The sequence below is a fragment of the Haliaeetus albicilla genome, chromosome 10 (assembly GCF_947461875.1).
Source record: "Haliaeetus albicilla chromosome 10, bHalAlb1.1, whole genome shotgun sequence".
Taxonomy (NCBI): Eukaryota; Metazoa; Chordata; class Aves; order Accipitriformes; family Accipitridae; genus Haliaeetus; species Haliaeetus albicilla.
Window position 1 is genome coordinate 17,129,420 of NC_091492.1, and position 10,091 is coordinate 17,139,510.

General features: G+C 36.7%; 1 long non-coding RNA gene across 2 annotated transcripts in view; it reads right to left on the reverse strand.

Annotated features, from left to right (window-relative positions):
- Positions 1–9,424, reverse strand: part of LOC138687265 (uncharacterized) — a 31,982-nt gene extending 22,558 nt beyond the window's left edge. Inside the window, exons 1-3 of one of the 2 annotated variants that reach the window (XR_011326534.1) lie at positions 6,452–9,424; positions 5,570–5,630; positions 4,628–4,710 (exon numbers count right to left, since the gene is read on the reverse strand). This is a non-coding gene — a long non-coding RNA (uncharacterized lncRNA). Of the gene's footprint in view, positions 1–4,627; positions 4,711–5,569; positions 5,682–6,451 lie in introns of those variants that run through there. The other variant, XR_011326533.1, reaches the window with a different exon arrangement.
- Positions 9,425–10,091: the final 667 nt, after the last annotated feature.

Sequence of the window (10,091 nt, forward strand, 5' to 3'; positions counted from 1 at the left end):
ATTTATCAGTCATGAAAAGTGAATAAGGAAATGAGGTTTTGACATTGATCTGATGAAAATCCTTGCTAGTAATTCCTGCCATCACCCTCAGAAAATCAGAATTTGCATGTGAAATATCTCACTCTCCTTAGAATGCTATACTTCATTGCGACAATTAGCATCTGAGCTGATCAAGTGAAAAAGTATCTTGTGCTGACCTTAAATCCTACTATACTTATAGGACTTGGAAAAATAAATAGAAAGGAATTTGAGGAACAGTAAATGGTCCTGAAAGGGCTACGTGACTCCTTGAAACTTAAGCTTCTCTAGCACTTTAAGGACAAACAACATTCATTTCTACGTTTCTTCTTCCAATTATACAAATTTAATTTTTTTGGAAACCACACAATTGCTGGAAAAAGGAATTAGTCAGTGTAAGGGGTTATTAAACATGGCATTCACCCACTGCTCTTACACAGAAAAGGCAGCCCTGAAAAAACACAAAGCTGATTAATATGAAAGGCAGCTAACCTAAAAACTAAAACTTGAACTGAATGGTGTGTGCTAATCTTTCTCAAATACACTTATGAAAGCTAAATTTGCTGGTATTTGTCAATGCTATGCAGGCTAAGTGTTCATGTGAATGATATCTCCTCAGTTCAGAGCAAACCAGTAAAAACCACGGAATTTTGTCCTCACTGGTAATTTTCTGAATCTCCTGTCCATCTACAGCTACTTGAATAGCAACACTTCAGAATCCAGGGTCATTTGTGATAAACTTTGGTAAAAAGCAGCCATTCATTACTGGTAATTTCCTTAATCCTCAGGTTGCTTGTAAGGAAAAGATTGAAATTCTGTGTTATATATTTGCTCTGTTGGGTCTACAATCAAAATAACTCAACATGTTAGCCCCATTAATGAAATACTTGCCAGATCAAAATCTTAATAGCCAGTCTTAGGCTTGCCATTGTTTATTGATGTTTGTTTGCCAGCCTATCTGGAGACATAAGGAAAATCTTAATAGCTCTGGCCACTCATTAGCAAAGTACCACGGAGTCCTAATCCCATAAAGATATTAAACTATTTTTCCTTACAACAGCAACGAATGGAGGGAATTCTCATTACTTATTAAGATGTGGTACATTCTTTTCATATTGAGTTTCTTCTTATACTTTGAACTCTTATCCCTCATCATTTTATTTCTGAGGCTAAGATCAAAGTAGATTGGCCTTACAGAGCTACTGATGAGTGGCCGCCTTTCAGAGAACATTAATGGCCTCTTGAAGAGCGAAGCTGGGAAGGAGGTGTAATCCCAAGAAGAGAGAGCCCCGTGAGCCTAGTCATACTGAACAACCGTAGCAGGCTTGCTGGATCAGCTGTTAAAGAGCCTTGCCGAGGTGGAGCTGCTATCCCAGTTTAACAACGTGACCCAAATCTCAAAGCAATAGTGAGACTAACCCCTTTTTGGAACTAGAGAATCATGTAAATGTGGATTCTGGCAGACTGGCAGAGCAATGTGTTTTATAGCAGGAAAATATGTGACCAATTTTGTATTTTGCATTGCAAGATGTTCTGGTCTTTCTGATTCAGACTTGTGACTTCTCCAGTTTTAGATTTTACTTCTCGCTACCTCACCTACTCAAGGATTGGTGTTATTGATGAGCTTGTTGGCAGCAGGCAAGACAGTGTCCCCCTTCAATCTCCCACTTCCAGCAGCGATCCTGCCATACAGGATTTCTTTCTTGCCTTCAGATTGCTTGCAAGCCTTTTAAAAGGGAATTACTTTAGACCCTTGTTAAAGGTAAGAGTAAACATGCAAAGTACTAAGACATTCAGCGGGTATCGTTATATGAAAAGAAGAAATGTTATATTCATTACAGAGGAAAATCTAGTAATAAAAAGTATTACCTGCATTTATAGCCCTTGTAACCTAATTTTTGTGACAAAGCAAAGAAGTAAAAACATTCCTTTCTGCCTTTCAGTGACCCCTATAAGAAACCCCCCATGGAGTCATTTAGGATAGTAATTTGAGTGAAAATATATGCAGCCTTTACTTTGCTTGCTCTTCTTAAATTAATAGCCCTTTCCAATGATAAATCTGAAAGTTTCTAAAGACATTTGCAAAAATGCCCTCAAATTAGTAAGCAATTAAAAGAAATAAAAACCTGAAAGACATTTTCCACAACATAAAAGAGTGACAGAACACGGAGCTGTGTTGTTCAAATGTTAAAACTGTACATAAAATACCCCTTCAATATATGCTGCCAGTAAAAACCAAGGCAAAGCAGGTCATTAAAATGTCAGACTTGGGGCAGAGTGGAAAAAATGCTGTGTTTAAAAGTAAACATGTAGAACTTTTATAATTATTTCCCCTTAAAGTTAACTGTTAAAAAACAGAACAAAACAAAACCAAAAAAACCCCCAACAAACCAATCAAAACCCAACCAAAACTAAACCCCAAACGAACAGCTCTGCATCGTCAGGATGAAGAGTCAAACCCTAGTCCTAATCTTGTTCCTAAGTGAACCTAGGGAGACTTTGGGGCTCTTTATGCAGTCTCTGGATGTCAGCTTTGTGTATGACGTCATTTTCCTTTATCCAGTTTTTCTAAAGCAAAACCAGAGTGATATGTTCATGCCATTAATATCAATGTGATGTTTATGCTAAGGCTGAATACGAGTAACAGGAGCACTAGAAACCTTGGGAGCCCGGCATGTGGCAGGGGAACCCTTGGGAAGATACTGAGGTGCCATTCACAGCCCTGCGCTGGTAGGGCTTACGCTGACTGATGGAAAGATTTGTTGTGATGATGTTAGTGTCCAAATGCAGGATTTTAGCACTTGCTGTAAAGAGCTCAGGCTACAAAATTGTGGTCAATCCCTTCTTCTCACATGAACTAAAAGTGCCCTTTGAAATTGGTAGAAGATTCAGTTAGCATAAAGGAGACACTATGCTAGTTATGGGGGAGCTGAAAGCCATGCTACTGTTACTTAGTTGAATTAATCTGTTTTGCAGTCCAATGAATCAAGATGAATCAAGACAGTAAAATGAAAACCAAAGGTTGTATCTTCAGATATGAAGTATGTTGCAGTACTGAAAATAAAAAGGTTGTATTCTACTGCCACTTTTCCCATTTTGAAGCTTTTTGAGCCAGTAACAAAGACTGATATCCTTCTGACTCATCAATCACATTCCAGTTTTGTTTCCCTCCTACTAGAAAAAAGCGCATCATGGCCCTGAAGAAAAAAATTTCCATCTCATTAATTTTGTGTATTTTAAGCAAAGAGTCTGCATATGAAGTCAGTATAATATCTGCTCTCTGTCTGTTACTGAGCTAAATTGCTAGACTGCATCTAAAAGGTGGCAATGCCCTAGTAATAACTGTCCAGTAGGTACAATTCCACATTAACTGGCCTAGTGTATATCTGAACAATACTGCTGATGAACACAAAATTATTCCAGATTAATTTTGGTTTAACCAAAAAAAAAAAAAAAAAAGTAGTTGGCTCATAAAACTCAGATAAATTTAATTATTAGAAAATAAAAATGTTGTACCCTCAGGCAGTTTCTGGGAATCCCACTGAAGTCCATGAAGGAATATAGGTATCTTATTTTGTCCTCTAACATCTCCATATCTCTGTTCCCTAAAACTAACAAATACCACTGCTAAAAATACAGGTTGTCACATTTACAATCAGTGATTAAAACCAACATTCTTCTGGTTTCCTTCTGATAAGAACAGAGCTTAAAGTGGAGAGACAATGAAGAAACACAAAATAGCTCTGAGAGATTAAACTTTTATTTAACTGGTCATTTTTCTTTAAACCAGCTTCTACAATGCAAATATTTTGGGGAAAAAAAGCCTGTAATCATGGTTTGAGACATGTTATACTCAAAATACACAGACCATGGGAGAATATTAAACTTCCTACTTATGCTTTCTTTTTCTAGTATTTTATGTAGGATAATCAAATATATCAGGAGTAGACAGAGCAATGGGTCAAGTTTTAGACTGGTGCAATTGACCCAGGAGAAAAACAAAGAGTTTAGACAGTTGTGGTTCCATGATGTTAATAACAGATCTGTTATGATCAATACTTCCTCAGTATGTATGATCAGTATTTCTTAGTCATAGGCTTACAATGGCAACTCTATGAAAACAGCCAAAGCATACCGTATATGTATTTTTTTGCCAGCTTTATGGTTTTCATTCTATGACAAAAATGACGAGTACTACTTAAACAGGATTAAAATTAGACGTTGAAAAGGTGGTTTCTAGTCACGCATAAAGCCTGCAAGTAAAAAGTCAAGATTTTTTTAAACAAATTTTGAACCAACAGGGAGGCTTTAGTCCACTTCAATACTTTGTATCATTTCATTGCACCATTTTGATCCAGTAACAGGAGCCTAAACCCAGGCTTAACTTATCATGGAACGCATGGCTTGTGACCTATGGCTTTGATGAAGGCAGCACACCATAAACCTAGAGGGCTGGTACTTAATTAAAATGGTAGTTTTGAACCCCATTTCTTTTCCTATTATCTAGAAATATTCAGGATGACAATCTCAGTTTAATAAGATTTACTAGTCTTATGACACCTCTGGAAGTTCTTATTTCCTTAAAGGTAAGCAAAAATGTTATTTTTACCTATATTCTTTATGCAGAATCATCTTCTATCAATAGTGGGGATTCCAGAGCTGGGAAATAGGTTTAGTTTTGGGTTCTTCAACCTAGATAAAAAGAATAGAATAACTTTCTCAGGAAATACTAGCTTGCTCGCAGTTCATTGTGAGAACGTCAAAAGCTGGTTCTCTGCTGATTTATTATACAACTGCTGTTACTGTCTTCCTGGCCACAGGCTAAAACCAGCAGCCAATTCTCCATTACCAAATTACCAAAAAAAAAAAAATGCAGTTTGAAAGTACACAGTCAATATTTCACAGATTTTGAGATCTTCAAAAACTCTTATCATAGATCTTCTGAAATCCTATGCCATATTCCAAGGAAATCCCTTAGAAAGATGCCTTTCATGAGTATTTGGCTTTGATTGCTCAGGAGTTTAAGGAAATTGGGCTTCCTGCTATGTTTCTGGAGCATAGATTCAACTGACACCCAAATAGAGGCAACCTGCTCAGAGTCCTCATGTCTCCACATACTGAATTTCTAGACATCCAGCAGCAAAAGCACACCTCCCTGAACCCCACCTTTATATGCATTTTGAGATTTAAGAGCATATGATAAACATAACACTAAATACCACCCACCCTCCACCATCACAGTCTTTCTTCAGGGTTCTAAGCTCCTATAACTTAGCGATATAACCAGCACACAGCCCAAGTATGAACTATAATATGTCACTGACATCAAGCTACTTTGTTGTTCTTATGATTTCAAAGGTTTTTTTTAGAGAGCTAATCAGCAAGGTCTCTAGGAGTCTTCTCCTAGAACTCCCATTTCCTGGAAGTTCCTTTTGACACTCTGGTCAATTCTGAAGATCATGGGCCTGTTTATTTTATTTTATTTTTTTTAATTGATGGTTTGCCTTGTATTCAAACTAACATTGCCACTGGAGCAAAGAATCACACCTACCTTGCCAGCAGGTATTTGTTTTTCCAGTGTTGCCCCCTGCGCTGCAGAAGGGCAGGCATTCCTGTAGCAATGTAGGGAATTCAAACAGCAGGTTAATCCAGTTTAAAAAAAAACCCAAACAGACCCCCTCCCCCTCCCCCAAAAAACCCCCAAACCAAAACCAAAACCAAAACCAAAAAGAAGGGAGGGGGGGCGGGGAGATGACTAAGTATCATCTGTTTGACCAGAGACTGGACAGTCAGCAGACTCTCTGGACAGGGAAAGCTGCAGGATGGGAAGACAATACAAGGCACCTGTGCTCACTAACCATTTAACCCAGCACAGCTTGTCTGCCCACAGCCGCATGTAATCTGGTTGGGTTTCCCCAATTACAGAAAGGGATAGATAGGAATAAGTTAACTGAACCAGTCAGCCAGCAGAACTGGGGGAGTTGCAAGCTTCTACCAATGGATGGTGATAAAACATTTTCAATCAGAACAGCTGTTTATAGATGTAATGTTTGGCATTAAGAAAAGATGACTTGAACAAACCCAGGCTGCCTGCAGTGTTTTAGAAAATGTGCACATGATCACTTGTGTCAGAGGACACGTGGCGTTGTATCTCTACATTCAGCGGTATGAGCTGGTCATGGAAACATCTTTAACCAGCACAGTTCTGCCTGGAAAATTGAGCAATTCACACCTTTACTTTCTCTTCTGTGTTAACTGTCATTTTGTTTCTCTGTGCTGGAGTAAATAGATCTGACAAAGCAGCCCTCTGTCTTGCAAGCCACTCAACAACTTTAAACGCTGTGCTGAGGTGTAGATCTATAGATGCCTTCCACTTGTTTCTTGCCCTCAGTTTGGGAGAATGCTTTCTAAGAAACAGAGGGATCTGACTTACCTTCACTTATGTTGTCATTACAGCACCAAAGTTTGAAATCAGTATTTCAAGGCAATGGTCAGAAAGCTAGCAGCACTCCTGTATGAGCTATCATCACCATCCACAATGCCATTGACTTTTTCCTAACTGATCCAGTTGCAAAATAACCCAGCCGAAAAAGAAAGGAATAAAATTGTTAGATTAGTTTGAGTCCAGTTCACTGTGCCTGTGCACACGCTTCTGTTGGAACACGGCAGGAGAAGCAGCAGGGGCCGAAGCTGCTGCAGAAATGCAAGTGTAGCCACATTCCTTGATATTTGAGTAGACGGCCAGACTGACTTAAAGTGAAATGTTTTTTAGGTGGATTCTGATCTTCTTTATAATCATCAATTTTTTCACATTCCAGATAGAACCCATCCACAGAAATGGTGTTTTTCTGGTGGATCTGTTCACACAATACTTTATGTTGGCAACTCATTTCTGTCTTAGTCATGTTTTCGTTTTTTCTTTAGCAGATGTTTACAATTACTCCTTAAAATGTTTCCATTTTCTGTGATCATTGAATGTGAATGAGGTGACATTTTTAAAAATAATTGTAGCTTTTTCTGGCCAGAAACCACGTTGTTAGATTCAAATAGTCTTTGTCTTTTAAACTGTGGTAAAGGTCTTATATCTTTGTAACAGCAGCATCTGCGCTAGTTTGCCTATTCTTTTTTTGCCAAAATCAAAGTGTTATTTGTCATTATCTGACTATATCTTGTATCTGGTAATCAGATGTGTATATGTCTTTTTATTTAACCTTAAATACACGAGGCCTATTCTCCTGAATTTGAGCTGGAGGATTTCTTGGGAGGACTGCTGAACAAATGGTATTACAGCAGCCCAAGCTTCTGAAATGCGAAGGAAGGTTTCTTTGCTTTTCTTTCAGTCAGTTTTTTCATTTGTTTTTATTGACCTCAATTTAGATCAAAGTTCTCACAAATAATTGCCATGTTGCCAACACCTGCAATTACGTCGCAATGTTTGTAACATTTCAAACATTCTTCAGACACCCATTTCTGGGAGTCATGCAAATTTTTAAGAAAGCTCATCTGTTTCTTCTTTTTTCTTGTTTTGTTTTGAAAAATAAGATTTCAGTTTGCAGAAAAAGTATAAAAATATGCTATATATTTACCATAAAGGCTCAAAAAAGAGTGCGACATATATATTTTAAATGATCACTTTTTTTAAAATGCAGTCTCGTGACTTTTGGAGTGCTGACTCACGATTTTTGCATGCTTGACATCAGCAATACCACAACTGAGAGAAAATCTTTGTGAAAGATTCCTTTCTAGTCCTCTTGAGACAAAGGGATCCTCCAGGAAAAAAACCAGAGAAACAACTGTTTCTTATTCATGATAGTTCTCAGTTAAAAACAAGCACAAAACCCAACTTTAAAGCAAACAATCTAAAATATCTGCCAAACAATTCCTGCCTTCTTTCTTCACCCTAAAGACTCAAATAAAGGTACAAACACATTTTTTTTCTTTTCTTTTGTAGGATGGTATTAAATCATATAATGTATGAAAATGAAACTTCTAGTATATTTTAATATTTTTTCAATAAACAGCTTCTTTTAATATGCCAGATTCTTCCCTCTTTCCTGTCAAGCAAGAATTCTGGCATCAGGGACAGACAATGACTTTTTCATTAATGATCATATGTTATTTTTAATTATACTGTGTATTTTTTTAGCTTCCATGAAAGAAATGTAACAATTCCATGATTACATTCCTTCTGCTTAATTAAAAAATGTTTTCCTTTACTAGGAATAAAGTACTCTGAAAGAAACATGGAAATTTCAATGAACAAAAAGTTTAGAGCCTTTTTGCTATTAAATTAGAATTTTGACCCATGAGTTAATGCACTTTCATTGCAGTACACTGGTTGATCCGTGACCTCAAGCTTCTACTTGTTGAAAACAATTACAAATATTCCCTATTCCTAATAATACAGAAGGTAATCAGTAGCTATCATTAACATTGCTGATAGTAGTAGTAGAGAGAATATAATAATATATTATACTAACAGTAAAAATTAGATTCTGGGACTGGCTGGTTTAGCAGTCAAACCTAGACTCCTTTATCAAGCAAAACTTCCAACTAATTCCAAATAGTTTTTCTACATTATGACTCGAGGATAAATTGCTTGTGGGTGGGATAAAAATGGTCGGTATGTGCCTATATTAGAATAAATATTTTTGGCATAAACTCTTTCAGAGGCAAATCAGGTCAAAGGATGATTTACAAAACTGTCATTGTCATATGGCATTAATTTGATAGCTCATTTCAATTGACATCTGTGAGAAACAGTTGGACATGCTGTTTCTCTTGCATTAACCAGACTTTTTAATTAATTATGCAAAGCTGAAAGCAAACAAACAAAATTAGACTGAATAGTAAAACTATACTCAAGTAAAGGTACACACTATCCAGCTAAATTCACACTAGAACTGAGTCTAAATCTGTACTGTGCTATGAATTACCTTCAAATAGCAAACATCATCATAGAGTGCTGCTCAGCACATAATATGAAACCTTCTCCAGCACCATAGATCACTCCTTTGTTTCCACCCATTTGTTCTACATGCAGACACGAACAAAAATACTGTTACTGCTTCTAAATACTTCTAATATTTCTAATACCATTACTACTACAAAAGTGCTATTATTTCCTCACCATTATTCTTTCAGAACAATATTGAAATCAGACACAACTTAAGTATCTTGTTCACAGAGTTGGATCTATTGAATAACAGACTATAAAATATGTTATTTGATCTATGCTGCACCAGTCCTTTCGCTGATCACAAAACTCATGCTGGGTCTCTCTCAACATTAGTAAGCATAACACTAATTTAAGAATGCCAGAGCATCACTTCATAACTGCTCCTTAATAATATTATCCCATATTTGTAGTAACCCTTTGTAACCCCTGATCTACCCAGAAACTTATTTTTTCTGTTAAATTCAGTCTTTCTAGAATGATATCATATTTTCATGCTATCTCAGTAGAAATATATCTGAATAGAAAATATTTCCAATGTTTTTATGCTCTGACTTGGCAAGGTGGCATTAGGATACCACAAGCTTCAAATATATCAATACCAAGTAAAGGGCTTTTTTTTTCCCTTTTTTTTCAGAGATGCACATATCCAAGATGATGCTGTGTTATTTGATCAGGATGGGGGGGGGGGAAAGCCGTTACAAGACAACGTCTAGAGCATTTCAACATTCTTAATGTGGCTTGAGCTTGCCTATATGAGATCTTTTCTTTTGGGACTGCTCTTCCCCAGAATCATCAGACTTTCCTGTCTTCCCAATAAAAAAAAATTATCTTTAAAGTCTTCAGCTCAGCTTGTGCTTTGGCTATATAATGCATCACTCAATTAATGTGCAAAATGTCACAGAGAAGAGCAATTATTTCTACATATATATCACTTCATTAAAAAATGTAAATATTATTTACAAGTTTAGTATGCTTTCTAGAAAGGACTCTATGCCTGAAATCAGGGTAATCCTGGAATTTAAAAAATAAATTTGTAATGTGAATATTTGGCTATACAGATTGATGTTGTAGATACGGGGTGGTGTAGACTGAAAGGACTGTTTGTTGACTGTTT